The sequence below is a fragment of the Argopecten irradians genome, chromosome 9 (genome assembly GCF_041381155.1).
Source record: "Argopecten irradians isolate NY chromosome 9, Ai_NY, whole genome shotgun sequence".
Lineage (NCBI taxonomy): Eukaryota > Metazoa > Mollusca > Bivalvia > Pectinida > Pectinidae > Argopecten > Argopecten irradians.
The window spans coordinates 41,409,458-41,426,955 of NC_091142.1; the positions used below are offsets into that span (position 1 = coordinate 41,409,458).

Consider the following 17,498-nt stretch of genomic DNA (forward strand, 5'->3'; position numbering starts at 1 on the left):
ACTACCTCTTATACAAAATAATATCTTGAATGACTGTGGTACAGCTCATTTGCATATATTAAACATGTATTATCCAACGTTTGTCAACGTTTACCTAACGTTTTTGGAAGGGAGGTAACTCATACAGAAATATTGAAAAATAACGTGCTATTCATTATCGCATGTATCAATTTAATTAAAAATGTCATTTCTTACATATAGGTTCCTGAATATTGGAAATATTTCCTTAAAACGCTTTTAAGTTGTTTTTCAACAGTATGATACGTGCATATTATAATCAAACAATGATTGATAAAGCTCTCAGATTGCATTTGTATCAATTGAAATAAAAGGATTATTATATTAACATTGTCGTAAATTTATCAAAAATGGATACTAGATTTCTTCTTACATTAGAAATACAATTGTCAACAATGGTAGACCTTAGCATTACAACACGTAAACATAGAACAAAGAAAGATAAAATTTGAGATTTTGGCTCAATGTTTTATCATACAGATATATACAGAAATACAATCCAGCATGTCCTGTGATTATTCCATGTCTATTTAGAGATTATTTTCTTAATCAACTCCATAACCGAAAAGGCTGCTTTGCATACACTCCAGATATGTCATAGACGGTGCAGTGGTGATCTGAGTAGCCTTGTTAGAAGTTTATGGCACCAGTTCTTTGTTCACTACTACAATGGACATTATCAGACGGTTGTTGGAATTCGGTTCTGACATCCCACCCTCGCGACCTACATGTTGATTGATTGATAAGGCTTAACGTCCTTGTTCCGGTTATAACCGAGCCTAGGACACTAACCGCGACCTACATGTACCTTGTGATTACTTTTATACCAAACATGCGTTGCATGACAATGGTACAGCTGGCATTTAAATATAGTAAATGTGGCGTACAACGTTTACTTCACGTCATCTGAATGGATTAACTCAAACATGGGTTCTGTGATCTAAAATTATTTACGTTATTTAAATACAGTAAAGTTGTCATACTGGAAGTATTGTTTTGAAGAGATGTAAAAATAATAATAATAATAATAATAATAATAAACAAACAAAAAATGATGTCATGATAGTGCGTTTTTGTTGGTTTTTTGCTCGCTCTCTCGATATCATTAATAGCAGTCTGTTCATTCATTTTTTCTTTCTTTCTTATATTTTGTAACGCATTAAACATTTGTAGCGTAAAACTAATCGTTTGTTAAATATAACTGGTAAAAGTTATTTGTGTCTTATATCTGTAAGTGTTATCTCCCCTTCCACAGTCTTTGAAGGTTTGCACTACAATCTGAAACGAAAGGAGACAGAAACATTTGTAATAAATTCAATTGGAATAGAGCTAAAATAACATGCTAGCAGTTGTGGTATGATAAACCGTACTGCTGAGTCTTGTATGTATGCACTGTCTGTATGTATGCACTGTCTGTATGTATGCACTGTCTGTCTGTATGCACTGTCTGTCTGTATGTATGCACTGTCTGTCTGTATGTATGCACTGTCTGTCTGTATGTATGCATTGTCTGTATGTATGCACTGTCTGTATGTATGTATGCACTGTATGTATGTATGTACTGTCTGTACGTATGCACTGTCTGTATGTATGCGCTGTCTGTATGTATGTGCTGTCTGTATGTATGCGCTGTCTATATGTATATGCTGTCTGTATGTATGCGCTGTCTGTTTGTATGCACTGTTTGTATGTATGCACTGTCTGTATGTATGTACTGTCTGTATGTATGTACTGTCTGTATGTATGTATGCACTGTCTGTATGTATGCACTGTCTGCCTGTATGCATGCACTGTCTGTATGTATGTATGCACTGTCTGTATGTATGTATGCACTGTCTGTATGTATGTACTGTCTGTATGTATGCACTGTCTGTCTGTATGCACTGTCTGTATGTATGCATGCACTGTCTGTATATATGTACTGTCTGTATGTATGCACTGTCTGTTTGTATGTACTGTCTGTATGCATGCACTGTCTGTATGTATGCATGCACTGTCTGTATGTATGCATGCACTGTCTGTATGTATGTACTGTCTGTATGTATGCACTGTCTGTCTGTATGTACTGTCTGTATGTATGTACTGTCTGTATGTATGTACTGTCTGTATGTATGTACTGTCTGTATGTATGCACTGTCTGTATGTATGTACTGTCTGTATGTATGCACTGTCTGTATGTATGTACTTTCTGTATGTATGCACTGTTTGTATGTATGTACTGTCTGTATGTATGTACTGTCTGTATGTATGTACTGTCTGTATGTACTGTCTATATGTATGCACTGTCTGTCTGTATGTATGCGCTGTCTGTATGTATGCACTGTCTGTATGTAAGTATGTACTGTCTGTATGTATGTACTGTCTGTATGTATGTATGCAATGTCTGTATGTATGTACTGTCTGTATGTATGCACTGTCTGTCTGTATGTATGCACTGTCTGTATGTATGTATGCGCTGTCTGTATGTATGCGCTGTCTGTATGTATGTATGCACTGTCTGTATGTATGTATGCACTGTCTGTATGTATGTACTGTCTGTATGTATGCACTGTCTGTTTGTATGTACTGTCTGTATGTATGCACTGTCTGTATGTATGTATGCACTGTCTGTATGTATGTGCTGTCTGTATGTATGTACTGTCTGTATGTATGCACTGTCTGTCTGTATGTATGTACTGTCTGTATGTATGCACTGTCTATAATTTTGGTTGTGATTACTAATAATAAATATTTATGCATATGGTGTTTATGATTCCAATTTAGAGTGTTGTAGTGATAAGAAATATTATAAAATATTTCTCTTATAATAGGAGTATAATTCACATTTTCTATTTTTGTTTTAAGGGAGAAATACGAACAATAGGACAATGAGACAATGGGTGGTCGTGTTGAACAATTCATGCCCTCATTTGGTTTGATCTCTTTATAATACAAACATGCGAGCTTTAGACATAGCTTCTTAACTTTGACAGAAATGTCTGAATGAAAGAAGTATTCCTGTGATAGCAAATATATTGACCTGTATACCGAAATCCTTTCAAGACATAATTAGCATAACTCACCTTTTATGTCAAAATTTATAAAGGATGCTATTTTATTATTCATCTTATAATGAAAAAATAATTTTTGAATTGAAAACAAAAAATATGAAAAGATATTTCTTACATTATTTTATAATTTTATTTTAAGACCATATGATGCCGCTATGAAAAACCCACAGTCAAAGTAAAATTAGCATCATAATGAAAAATGAACACTGTAACTGATACCAGTATTGTTTCACTCAAATCTGATTTCATCAATTGAGCAACACGTTTTCAATGTATTGTTTCCCATAGTAATTCGATGATAATATATGAATGATCCATTTGATATAATTCGTTGCAGCATTTATACTACATTTGTATACCGTTTATCATGCCAAACGTATAGTGATAATAGAGAATTAAAAAAAAATACCAATACAAGATTTGAATGCAAGAGACAATTACTATATATACAATTCTGCTGCATTAATGAAGACTTTCTTCAGTTTTTGCATTACTGGTAACATGTCTTACGGTGACGAGAGTGGTGACCATAAACTATGCAGTATTGCTTTTAAGTACATTTGTACCTTTTGCAATGTTAAAGCACCTTTCCTGTTTGCTCCGTAACAACGAAAATAAAAATAAGGTGTTTGCTGTGTTATTTCAATAAAAATTTCATCACCATAAAGGAATATTTGATATATTATTTCAATAATTAATATCATCGGCAAACGGAGAATGTTTCAAACGACAACATGGAAGTTCACGAAAGCTATAGAACCGACGAATATTTCATGCTATACAGTACTATACCAATATAGGCATAGCATTGGCAAGACATATTTAATGCTATACAGTACTATACCAATATAGGCATATTTAATGCTATACAGTACTATACCAATATAGGCATAGCATTGGTAAGACATATTTCATGCTATACAGTACTATACCAATATAGGCATAGCATTGGCAAGACATATTTAATGCTATACAGTACTATACCAATATAGGCATAGCATTGGTAAGACATATTTCATGCTATACAGTACTATACCAATATAGGCATAGCATTGGTAAGACATATTTCATGCTATACAGTACTATACCAATATAGGCATAGCATTGGCAAGACATATTTAATGCTATACAGTACTATACCAATATAGGCATAGCATTGGTAAGACATATTTCATGCTATACAGTACTATACCAATATAGGCATAGCATTGGCAAGACATATTTAATGCTATACAGTACTATACCAATATAGGCATAGCATTGGCAAGACATATTTAATGCTATACAGTACTATACCAATATAGGCATAGCATTGGTAAGACATATTTAATGCTATACAGTACTATACCAATATAGGCATAGCATTGGCAAGACATATTTAATGCTATACAGTACTATACCAATATAGGCATAGCATTGGCAAGACATATTTAATGCTATACAGTACTATACCAATATAGGCATAGCATTGGTAAGACATATTTCATGCTATACAGTACTATACCAATATAGGCATAGCATTGGCAAGACATATTTAATGCTATACAGTACTATACCAATATAGGCATAGCATTGGTAAGACATATTTCATGCTATACAGTACTATACCAATATAGGCATAGCATTGGCAAGACATATTTAATGCTATACAGTACTATACCAATATAGGCATAGCATTGGCAAGACATATTTAATGCTATACAGTACTATACCAATATAGGCATAGCATTGGCAAGACATATTTAATGCTATACAGTACTATACCAATATAGGCATAGCAATATCTGCTACATGTAAAACGTAAAAGGTCATCACAGTCTCTGGTAACTGTCTGGTGGAACGTCCTCTACTTAAAAATAATATATGTTTTATATTGTAAAATGGTAAAGGATGTGTTGTTATCCATGCATATTTTTTTAACTTAGATTAAGATAATATAAGTTTGATTTGAAAACTGTTGAAAGTTAGTATACTCTGGCGATTGAAGCACCGAACGGACAATGCTTTAAGCAAGGGGCTTCAAATTAATGTGAAATAAATTGACATTTTCATTTGTTAAAAATATATTTCGCGACTTTGGCGTGACCTAAATTTGATACTTTATTTAAAACCCGGGAGTAATTGGTAGATTATAAAACACTTTCTATCAAAAGTGAATGCTCATGAACTTGAAAAATCAATTATAGAAATAGACAAGTAGGTCTAATACTTTCACGACTAGAGCTGAAACAGCAATTAAGATTGGGCTCAAAATTTGATATATTTGAAGGAATTATTTTGAAATATGCAATAAAACTTTTAAAGATATTTAAGTTGGAGATAGTAGCAAATGAAAAGTAAGACTTCTTTTTAAAACTACATGGGAATTTACAGATTTCCAACAGAATGAATGGTTACTAATTAGTTTGTATCTAGGAGAAACATTTGTTTCAGGATTTGATAGTTTTACTTCATAGTTTTGGTTTGTTTCCAATATTAAGTGTTATTTATTTGCATTGGAAATGTTTCCCACTTTGATAAAATGGGTTATCAAACAAATTAAGTTATGTGATATTGTTTTTGAAGTTAGGTGTATGAAGGTTGTTTTAAATTTGTTAAACGCAACGGAGACGCTATATATAACAGCGTTTATTTCGGAACATTTTGGTAAAGAAATTCCACAATTGGTTCTGGGGATCTCTAAGACGATGCATCTGCATAACACGAATGGTTTCTACTTTGTAGATGCCTTGTCGATTAGTAACATTTATTTACAAAACATTGGTGATAGAAGCAGTTTTTATAAAAGATGATTTAATAGAGAAATTTCTGTGGAAGAAGAAAGAGTGAATACATGCTGTGAATTATGGGGTCTCTTTTGGAGTAGTAAATCATAAATGTGACATATGGTCGTTAATGCGCCGTAATCAGAGGGTGGGTTCTCGCCGTCACGAAACAGACTTTGATACAAAGACAGAAATCTCGTTTCAAGACTAGAAGCATGCAACGCAAGGCAGAACCAACTTCCAGCCATATCATAGTGCTAATTTACGAGCGAGGTATACCGCGGTTGATTATAGGCAGAATTATGTCATATTATGCATACACCAGCAAGAACAAAGAGAATAAATGCCCTTCAAATTAGTTTGCCCTCCATCCTATTAAATCATACTAACATATGTTATATCATATGTATATCAAGAGAAATTAAAGGCAGGAGGCAAAATATTTTGATATTAGGAGAAGAAATTTTGATGTTTCTATGTCTGACGAATGCAGGATGGAGGGCGGTTATTGAACTGAACGATCTGATTAGGTAATATACATGTACGTGCAGTATATAGGTCGACTGATAATTCAGGGTGAATGGATGGATGTTTGTACATATATACAATACATGATGGGGAATGATGTAATAATTCAGACATTGTAGAAGGGCAATGGTTAGGACAGACCAACGAATTTCAAATACAACTACAGTTTATGTCACAGCCCAACAGTTGTATTGTACAATTACACATTAAGATGATGTTGTTAACTCCTTAAAACGAATTTATAAATAATATAATATATACAATTAAATATTCACGAATTATGTTGTCAGTTATCTTCTCTCCATTGACTACTGAAAAAATGTGCTCTGTAGTTGACAAACTGTGTTATCTCGTTTAATTTAGTGTTGAGAGATGTACAAGAAATACAAGTAAACTCCGTTTATAATAGTGAATTCTAGTTGTATACGACTTAAAAAGAGACAATGGTGTTAACTTTTCCGAAATATGTTCTATCGGGAATAAATAAATTCATAAATAAACAATAGTATATTATATAGCAAATTGTATTTTACTTATATAATAACAAATATCACCCTTCTAATGCATTTCCAGTTTTATATAACTTCAAGCTGAAACTCTGATTTAGAATTAAGAAAACCTTTAAAAATAAAGTTTGTGTATGTACATTAACTATGTTTTTGGTCACACTCTTCTGTTTTCAATTTTCGTAACGAAATGCTGTAACGGTCGTTGTTTACTCATTTTCTTTCATCACCCTTTTTATGTCAGTAGTTTTTGCTTTCCTTGGAGACATGGGGTGAGAACTGAATTGTATGTTTCGTCTGTTAGCTTTGGAATAGTATACCCACATTTCTTTTACCGACAACCATTCGCGATTTTTTTTCTGTTTCACATCCCTAACTTTCAACAACTCCAACAATGTAAGGTGGTAGTTTGCAATCGACAAATACATTGCCACATTTTTTGAATGCTTTCTCATTTCTCATGTCAAGGCCAATTATTTTATCGGAAAGCTAATGGTATTTAAAAAGTGATATTTTCGTAATGAAACCCGTTAAGTATTCAAGTATTTTGAGATTCCAAAATTGGAAGATGTTTTCAATATTGAATTTGGTTTGCCTTCGAGTATTGAGGTCTCAAATACTCTTATAAAATCCGTACTGAGAAACGAGCAAATGTTGCAAATATGATTCCTGAATTGAAATGCTGAATCTAGGTCATGTGATCAACATTATTTACTTTTGAAATTACAATTCTTTGTCATGAGCTAAACAAATGCATGCAAGGAGACGCTGTTTAAGCATTGTTTCGCTCGTCTCGAATTTGAGTGAAATAAAGTACAGGAAAAGTGTTCTTTAAAGATGCACCCTCGCTGACGAATAGTGTTTTTTCTGTCAAAAACAGGAGTAGACAAATTAGTATTTTTTCAGTTACAAAAGTTACTTACTTTACACCATTATAAGCATTGAAAAGTTTGAGCTTCTGAATTTAAGATACAAATATTAGAAATAATTAATTGCGTCCTGAAAAATATCCATGTCTCTTTGCCCTGTATGGAACAAAGTACTGAATGCGTATGTACGAAAGGCAAAATAAATTATCTTATATTTATATTTGTGCTAATAAGATACGTACATACACGATAAAACATCAATTATTGTTCAAATGATGAGTATCGTTTATCCTCTCTCGGCGGTGGAGGAAGTAACAGCATTATAAGAATGTATTCTCATTCATGGAGTTTAGGAACTTGCATTTTTAGATGATTAAGTAGAGATAATGTTCAAACCAAACAGGAATGTATTTCGTAATATCAGGACTACTATTTATTATTCGTATGTGGTGAATTATTTCGATTGATGCATACTTATTTATTTTATTTATAACGGTTTTCTTTGTTACTAATAATTCAAGGACTGCGAATTGAAGCCTCCACGAACATCATAAAATAATTCACCCTTTTTAACGAGTAAGAGCTCCCACAAAATCTACGAAAATGATTAAATTTTTAATCTTTTAATTATTTATCATTTGACAAATAAGTATATTTTGAAATTGAATGAAGTCCTGCAATGTTAAAGAATAAACAAAATTTCTACTAAATATATTCATGGGACTTAAGTAATATTAATATCAAAATCAATTTCGATTCCGGTGTGAACTTTATAGAAAACTGCAAGAATATCGATAGAAGATATAAAATATTGTATTACTCTTTTTGATATCAGTCTAATGTTTCACAGCATTTCTAAAATCAGAAGATATTTACAAAATTATAAATTGTTCTAAGGAATCATGTGACATTTTAAATTGATAAATAACTCGTTATTATATATAATTTATAAGAAAATTCAATAGAAACTTTTCTTTTCTTTATAGATTATTCATATTTTTAATCGAAGTTGACAAATAATTCGTTAATTTATTAGAGAAGACAATAAATAAAGAAAATAACTTCCAAGCATTTTATTCATATTTATAGTTTACTTACTGTATAAATCGAAACATGTCTTTATAGGACACGTTTGAAGAGTTATTGTATACACTTAAAACTCATTATTTTTTCAAAGTGAATTATCCTGTCAAAGTAAAATTGTGGAGTGAATTTGCAACCCAAATTTTGGCGCTATTACTGTAATATTTTTCTGATTATCTTTTCATGTGCCCTCAAATACCCTCCCCTCCCCTTCCAAAAAAAAAAAAAAAAAAGAAAAAAAAGAAAAAAGAAAAGAAAACAAAGAAAAAAACCCAAAATATAAATGAGAATAATAATAATGAGAATAATTTGCAGTAAGAATATGACTAAAATGCGGATCGAAAATTCACTCAGCAATTTTACTTCGACAGGATAATTAACTTAAAAAAAGTGTTTTAATTTCATCACCGTTTTATAATTTATTTAAAGATGCTCCACCGCCGACAGAGCATAAATGATATTCATCATTTGAACAATAGTTAGTGTTTAATCGTGTATATATATGCCTAATTAAAATAAAAATGAAAATAAAATTATTTATTTCGCCTTTGGTGCATGCACAATCATTACTTTATTCCATATAGGACATAGTACAAGGGAATTTTTTCGGGATGCAATTAATTATTTTTCATATTTTTTAATTTGAAGTAAAACTAGAAGCTCAAACTTTTCGAAGGTAGTAATGGTGTAAAGTAAGTAACTTTTGTAATTGAAGGAAAATACTACATCGTCTGCTCCTGTTTTTAATGGTGAAAAAAATATCATTTGTCAGCGGTGGAGCATCTTGAAAGAACATTTGAAAAGAGGAGTAATAATTGATATTGCTATTGATACAAAATACCACACAGAAATAAATTACAGAACTTTCAGAAAAAAAGAAGGGATATGTCCGTTAAACCGAGTATATAACATTTTTTGTGATATTTATTATGAAAAAATATACATATAAATTATCTGATTATTTATATTTAGGGTTTGGAATAATTTTCCTCTTCAACTTTCTTACACTAGTTTTTTAAGGAACCAAAGCGAAAAATGTTATTTAATTAATATATAAACACTTTTAGAGAAAATCCTTCACGTCTGTATATGTTAACATTTAAAGAATACGGTTTACTTTTATAAAGTTCAGAGTTTGTATTTTTTCGTTCATGTACACAGGCAAAATTTCCTTATTCTTGTCGATTTCAGTTCTAAATTTCCTGACCAGAAATTGCCCTGGATGTCAGGTCATGATTTCAGATTCCTTGACCTGAATTTCAAGTCGAATTTCATATGAAAATCTGGTGGATTTCATGTTAGGAGATTTTGCCTGTTTAATTACCATAGTGTTTTAACATTTAGTTTGTTACATATTTTCATATTGTGTTTAAATAACAATATTGATAGACTCGCCAATTCCTTTTTGTTTAATAAAGAAATAAACAAACGTTCATGATTTTGTATTTTCAAGGTATAAAACATTCATACAGGACAAATACCCCCCTCCCAAAAAACCTCCTAAAACATGAATATATAGATAAGAGAGAAAATATTAACAGTATAAGAAATCTTAAAATTAAAAAAGCAATTGGTAGGAAGAGGAATTAATATAAGCTTTTAGCTTGTTTTTGATCTTAGCTTCAGACGTATTTGTATGTATAAATATATCAGAGTTTATTTGAATGAAATAATGCATAAACTAAACTAAAACAATAGTTGATGAAATGCCAAATGAACGCTAAAATTTTTAATTCTTTATTGGTCTATTTCCTTGTACCGCGACTGCACCTCATAACGCTGTGAGTTTTACAGATGTATAGTTTTGCTAAATGAAAGACGGCTCCTAAACACATTTATGAAATTATTTGTAAGCAGAAATATGTTTGGACGTCCTGTTCCCAATTTTGTCAATCCGAAGCCGTGCTCATGTTCGACGTGTAAATGATGTAACACGAAGAGAAAGAAAGGATTTGGCCCCCAATAGCGTATGCTCCCCAACGCGTAAATCACCAGTAATATATGTTGTGTCATTATGAGTGAGGTAAGGAATTGGCTGCAGGAGGGGTAAACTTTGATATAGAAATGAGAAATTTCTGCCAATTAGCTGTTGATGGAACTTTACGAATAAGACTGTGGAGGGCTGGATAGAACTCAGCGAAGCCTACTGCGGTATGGCTTTCTGATAGGGGCTCCTCGCCTTCCTGGGAATGGGTTCTCAATGGAATAATAGAATGTCATATGCGCTATTAAGCTAGATAAGACCTGAGATACACTCCGTGATGTTTTTCGATGTATTTTTTTATTTAGCGTTTACAAGTCTGATAACATGTAAGATATTTTGACAGGACAAGTTTCACGCGGAGAAGCAACAATATAAAGTCCCCTCATCTTATCATTACTACATGCGTTAGACTTCATTCAAATACCCAAACATATTTCTTTCATTATTTCAGATAAATTTAGAAAAAAGTGCGATAGTGATTTACTGGCGGTAAAGCATTCATAACATTATATACCTCTCTATATCAATTAGCCAATCAGCGGCCTAATCTCTGAGGGCATGCCGATCGCACCGGTTACGTTTGATGTTGGAGATGCCGTGTTCCCCTGCTGTTAGAACGGCTCTTGTTTTTTCGTCAGCACAGTTGACCTACTGCAAACTCGAGGAGGTGTTGATGCTCTCCCCTGAAGAGCTCTTCAAACAGAATGTGCGGCACAGACAGCCTGGCGTTGCTACGGCCATAACGTTGGTTTTATCTAATTAATATGACAAAGTGCAAGGATAAAAAACTGCGGTACAGCAATATAAACGAAATATTTCGAAAACATAACTTATAATGTAGTATTTTAAAAGAAATTAGAATAATTTCGAAAATTGGTCGTGCTTTAATTCTTTTTATCCTTTAATGTTTCTGAAATATTGCTAATTTGAAGTGTTGCTGTTTCAAATTAGAGTCGGTATCAGTTTCTGATTGCATTAGGTCTTTAATGTGATGTAATACTACTTAACCCCTTTTTGGATTAAACTAACACGGTTTGGGACTAAAAAGCTCTATCAGTTAGAACGCAACTTTCACTGGGAATTTCAGGCTGAAATAGGTTTATCTTTTGGATACTCCTAATGTGTAAAGTATTTCATGACATTCAGACGTATGTAAAACTTGACGCCAATTCCTCTCCGATCGGATCAAGTTATTACATGGACGATGAACTAATATCATAATAATTAGATTTTTACTGCAATGCGGGAAAGTTTTGTAGAAGAATGAATTACACTGAAAAGAACAACTTAAATTTTATTTTAATTAGGCTTCTTTAAAATCTGTAAGTGCGATAGTTATATAGTATTAGATTTTCAAGCTGTAGGTGAAAATATTTTATAAATGCTATTATGTTTAGATCTTTTCCTGGATTTCACTTGATATTATCATCATATATAAATTCATTTCTATATTGGTTTTAGATTTTAAGAATGTTTTTATTTTTGTTATTTCTTTACCTTTTGTTAATGTCATTAGGCCTTCAAATAGTGATTACTACGGAATAGCCAAGAATTCCACGATATACAATTGATATAGAGTGTTCATACAGAATATATGAAAGTAAAATTTTATTACTAAGATTTTAAAAGTGCTATTTAAAAACCGTCGGTTAGTAGGCCTAAACGTACTCATCTTTTAATGCTGAAGATGCAAAGAGGTCTAATGTATATTCCCAAGTTTCTTTTTTTTAAGAATAACCGTTTCAATATCAAACATCAAACGTATCAAAGCGGGCATGTGTTGTCTAAAATAAATAATAGATGTAGATACAACAAAGTTATATCATAGGGCTATTTGTAAGTGATCACATTGTTTTGTCTGAATTCACATTTATTTCATATGCAGCGCATCAAATGACCTATTTCTATACTGACTATTGTGTTTTCCTACTAACCAAGCGGTGTTTATATTCCTGTTTAAAAAGCATGGTCCTAATACCTTCAAATTAAACTTTAATTTTAGTATATGGTTCAGCCATCTGTATTGATATCATGGCATCAAAAGTTGTTTTCAAGGGTTTTTACGATCTGTTTTGATTTGTATACCCGTATATTATCTACATGTTGAAATAGGAAAAAAAATCAGTGGAAAGGAAGTCATTCAAATCTGATAATTTATGCTAGTTTCCGTTTGCAGTAACGAGTAAGTATATAAAACGATATTTTACACCTGTATGCTTTCGATGTCAAAATAAATCAGTATATCACTTCTATACAATCGACAAGAAGCATTAATGTATGTCTTCTGTTAAATTGTGTATTGAATGTAACGTTGTTTTTTACCAATACAAGATGCGTTTGGCACTCTGTATTATTTTGGTAAGTGCAGCGTGCCACGGAACAATTTTAGTCTTTTTTGGCAAAAAAATAATTCGTTTCTATACGTAATTGTCATGTTTTGCCATATTTTCGCCCCTAAAAATCAATGAAAAGGAAATGAAAATCCATGTCAATTTCACAATATTTGTATATGATATGCCCAAGGTAATATATTTTTCAAACATAGGGTCCTCGATCAAATGTTCACAATTTTGTAAGCTTGAAGTTTGTAACTCCTACCCCCATTTCATCCAGGGCTAAAATAGCTCATATTTGACTATTTTTTCGAAACCATTCCACAAAAAACATTCACATCAGTTCATATGTTTTTGTGATAACGTATCTATTTTATGTCTGTTTATTTTTATGTTTTTTTTTCCTCCAAATTTTGTGTATTAAGGAAATCCGTGGACGATTTTTATTAGAATTCCGGAATTTCGGTCCGGATGGGTCCCCTCTTAGTATTTAAAGTGACGAACGTTACATCCAGTGTTTGAAAATCCATTCCCATTTACGACAGGGACCGCACAAACCTCTCAGATAGCATCTAATATTCACTTCATTGCTTTTATTAAATTTATTTAATGATTTTAAACATTCAATATTATATGAGGACAATTTTCACCTATTGAAAACATATCAAAATTGAATGTCGTAGCGTATCGGAAACCATTCTGGAATTCAATAGCGTCATATGAACTGGCGCAGTTTTCAAAAATATAGACCTACCTTAAGTATACTTGTCAATTCAAATTGTACTGGAACTTGTTAAACTTACTAGTTCCATCTATTCATGAAATATTTAAATAGGTAATTGTGTTTTTTCGTAAAATGATGAACTTTGAGAATTTGTGTTAAAGTCTACTTATTTCAGTCTGATTTTACTGAGACTTACTACTATCATAAAGTACATGGGACCAAACTTGCTGAGAAAACGAGGGGTTGTTTTGTGAAAGGGGCTTTCTGTGAACGCCAACATATTTTTGACAATATACAAGTGTTTCATAGGAAACGTTTTGATCTGACAACGTTTCACTTATTAGTTATTATTTTATCCATAAAATAACATTTCATCATTTTTAGAATTAACACAAACCGTACGTATTACTGAAAACACTGTTTTATACCGAATAGTCAGCCAAAGCTTCAAATGGAAACACACATAGTTATTTGAAATGAAGATTACTGATATTGATTAGAATACTATTGAATACCCTATGATAATCATTTTGATGTTAATAATAAAAGATTTGCATGGATGATGCTGAATAGATAAGTTATTTTATGCGATGATTATAGTTTTACAATCGATCTGTGTGTTTTAGAATGTGATTCTTATGTAAAACGTTACTTTTCTTGAAATTGAAAAAAACCCTTTAAAATTGATAATGATATTCATCATCAAATTATGTATTATAACTGTATATTTCTATCTCAAATATTTTTCATTTGTAATTAATAATTGAAATAAGATTTATTTAATGCTTGATAAATTTATACAGACACTACTTGAAGGTAAATAACAAGATCGAGAGGTAACGTATATTTGATATGTATTTGCATAATAAATTACGCATACTTCTTATGTTTCAAATCCATGACATTCCGTGTTTAGATACCAATAATATAAGGCTCATTCATATGTTGATATAAAGGATAGGTATATTCAACCCGAGGGACAAAAAATGGTGCAAGATCAAGGCTTACCGATTATACAATTATAATACCCCGCCATTTGTTTTAGTAAAATCAGCCTAGTTTCTGAAGAAAACCCGAGAAAATAGTAATTTTGTTGACGCAGTGACGTCACGAGGCTGCATGAGTAGCCATGTAATGGAGCCTCAGACGACACGAGTATACTAGTTATGTATTTACAAAAACGTATCTATAACTCACTCCTGTCACTGCTCTTCTCTTCTGTCGAACAGTTCGATTTGTGATAGAAGACATGTGCTGGCACCCTATTGGTCCAAACTATCAAACAATTATACATTACGACACAGACCTATATTCAGATGGAACAGGCATCATGGCGATACCATTCGTATCTCTCGGACCCCATGCTGAATTCCGAAGATCACGAAGTGCAGTTCCGGCAGAGAGGTTGGACATTATGTTGTTTGACCCCCATCTGTTAACACATAAGTTTGTGAATTTTTATTCCTAGCAGTGCTTAAAACAACTCGTACAGAATTTTTACTGGAGGGTTTTGCCATAAGATAAGCATCTTTTAAGAGTCCTGGGTTAGGAAATGGTGGAGATGGGGAGTTTGCGCTACTTGGATGAAGAGGCTCACATCTGTGTATAATAATCGCCTCAGTCATGCTTATGCAATCTGCACTTGTCTCGGTATTAATCACATCGCCATAAAATAATCACGGTATCTGCCGGATCTCCCGTCGAGGAACGCTATGTTGGTTTTGTTGTCGTTACAGCCTGTTTATTGGAAAAGCCACCCATTTGATTCTACTTACAGTACTTTTATTGCCAAATTTAAGAGACCGTGCTCTAATTATTTGGAAACAAGAAAGTGCTACGTGTTTTTGGAAAGATAACGGCGGCATTGAAATACATTCTGATAAAAACCGTGCAAATGAATAAAATTGATATAGACTGCAACTTCACTGTAGTTCGTGCTGTTATGGTTTTAAATAATGATTAACTCTAAAGCCATAGCGATTCGAGAAGAATTAAATTCAAGAATGTGTGTACAAATGTAGATATAGAAGGAAATAACGGATGTACTGTTATAAGAATGGTCGTTTTATTACACCTTAACTTGGCCGGAGAACAGATACACGCCGAGATGAATGAATGTGTAGAGAAATTTATCTATAGAATGGAGCATTGGGAGAAAAACTGAACAGAAAACGGCATCATCTATCACGATTACATGATGTTAAGATGATCCTGTGCCATATATATCTTTAGTTTGATTGGTCATGCTTGAAATATTTTGTCGTAATCATCGTCACGTGATTTATTGATAACCGCTCTTGTTCGTGATGCTTTTTTCTGTGGCCTCAGCTACCATTTTGTAATAATACCGTAATGATAGACTCATATGGGTGCTGGTGCAAAATGATAAAGAAACAAATGAAAATGACACGTGCCTTTTCTAGGAAACTTAAATAAGGGGCCATCTTGAAAATTACAGAATTATTTAATGCAAAAATTCGAATATTATGTATGTAGTTTCATTTGGAAAAGTCAGAGCTGTGTCTCTATAATTTCATTTATTGCTATTAATTATTATGTAAACTTACGATGAAAAAGTGATTTTTCTAAAAACATGTCTCGTAAAATAATGTGCATTCGTCTGTGTCAACACGTTGGCATGTATTTTGTACTTCTCTTTTTTTCTTTGTGTTGTTTGTTTTTGCGTTTAAGTGTTTGTTCCTTTATTGTTATGCGTGACTTTGCTGGAATGTGTGTCGTTTGGAATGTGTCTTCTTGGAATGTTTGTCACACATCTACGAGGATACGGGGCCAGAGTCAGGTGCTCCGCTGACAGCGGGAGACAGCGTTGTTTGGGGTAACACTTCATCTGGGCGACAGCGCACTCATAACTTCTCAGGGTACCACTTCAAGTCGGCCCGCCCCTCCACTGTAATCACCACCCGTTACCGTAACACCCAGCCGTGAACATTCCCGCCACTTCAACCTCTCCAACTGCCAACGATAACACTCTAATTGAACACGAGGTGCTAATGCCTTCACTAAATAGCAGCGAAGAACACGTTACAGTGTTATAGCTATAAAACCATCGAAAATGTTACGCCAGCAAGTGCAAAGATATACTTTGTGCTATAAACCATGCTGATTTGATTCGTGTGTGACAGAAAGATGGGAGTTTTTGTGTCCCCAGGGTTCCTATCAAGTCCTAACACTTGAATGTTATAGCTATTATCGTTGGTAGAATTTGGCATTTGATGGGAATGCAGAGGTGTCAAAAATTGAATAGGGTCTCTTTATTTGTACGTTTGTATGCACACAAGTTATGTGTTGTAGACGTTATGTTCATGATATGGGGTATCAACTTTATGTGTTTGCTGTTTCTTACTTCCTCTCTCTTGCAATATATTTTTGCTTCAACAGCTGCTCAAGATAATTTGGCCCAGGTTCCAAAAATTGAATAATTTTACTAGCGCTCAAGGACCAGTGTTATCGAACTAATTGCATGGTAAGGCCATAGCTCTAGTCAGCATACCTCTAAATTGATAAATTATAGATTCGATACAGACTTCTAGTTCGATAACTTACTTTTCCCTGCCAATCGGCGAATATCGCAGTCGTCTGCCCTGTCATCGGTCGCTAAACGTAGTAAGATAATAACA

The 17,498-nt window shown here is 32.9% G+C and overlaps 1 protein-coding gene and 1 long non-coding RNA gene across 5 annotated transcripts in view; one reads left to right on the plus strand and one right to left on the minus strand.

Moving 5' to 3' along the window:
• Positions 1-17,498, plus strand: part of LOC138332362 (ultra-long-chain fatty acid omega-hydroxylase-like) — a 45,249-nt gene that overhangs the window by 15,392 nt on the left and 12,359 nt on the right. The window lies entirely within an intron of this gene.
• Positions 873-15,195, minus strand: LOC138332363 (uncharacterized). Its single transcript, XR_011209820.1, has 3 exons — positions 15,058-15,195; positions 11,318-11,558; positions 873-1,296 (listed from the first exon to the last, which is right to left on the minus strand). It is a non-coding gene; the product is annotated as an uncharacterized lncRNA (long non-coding RNA).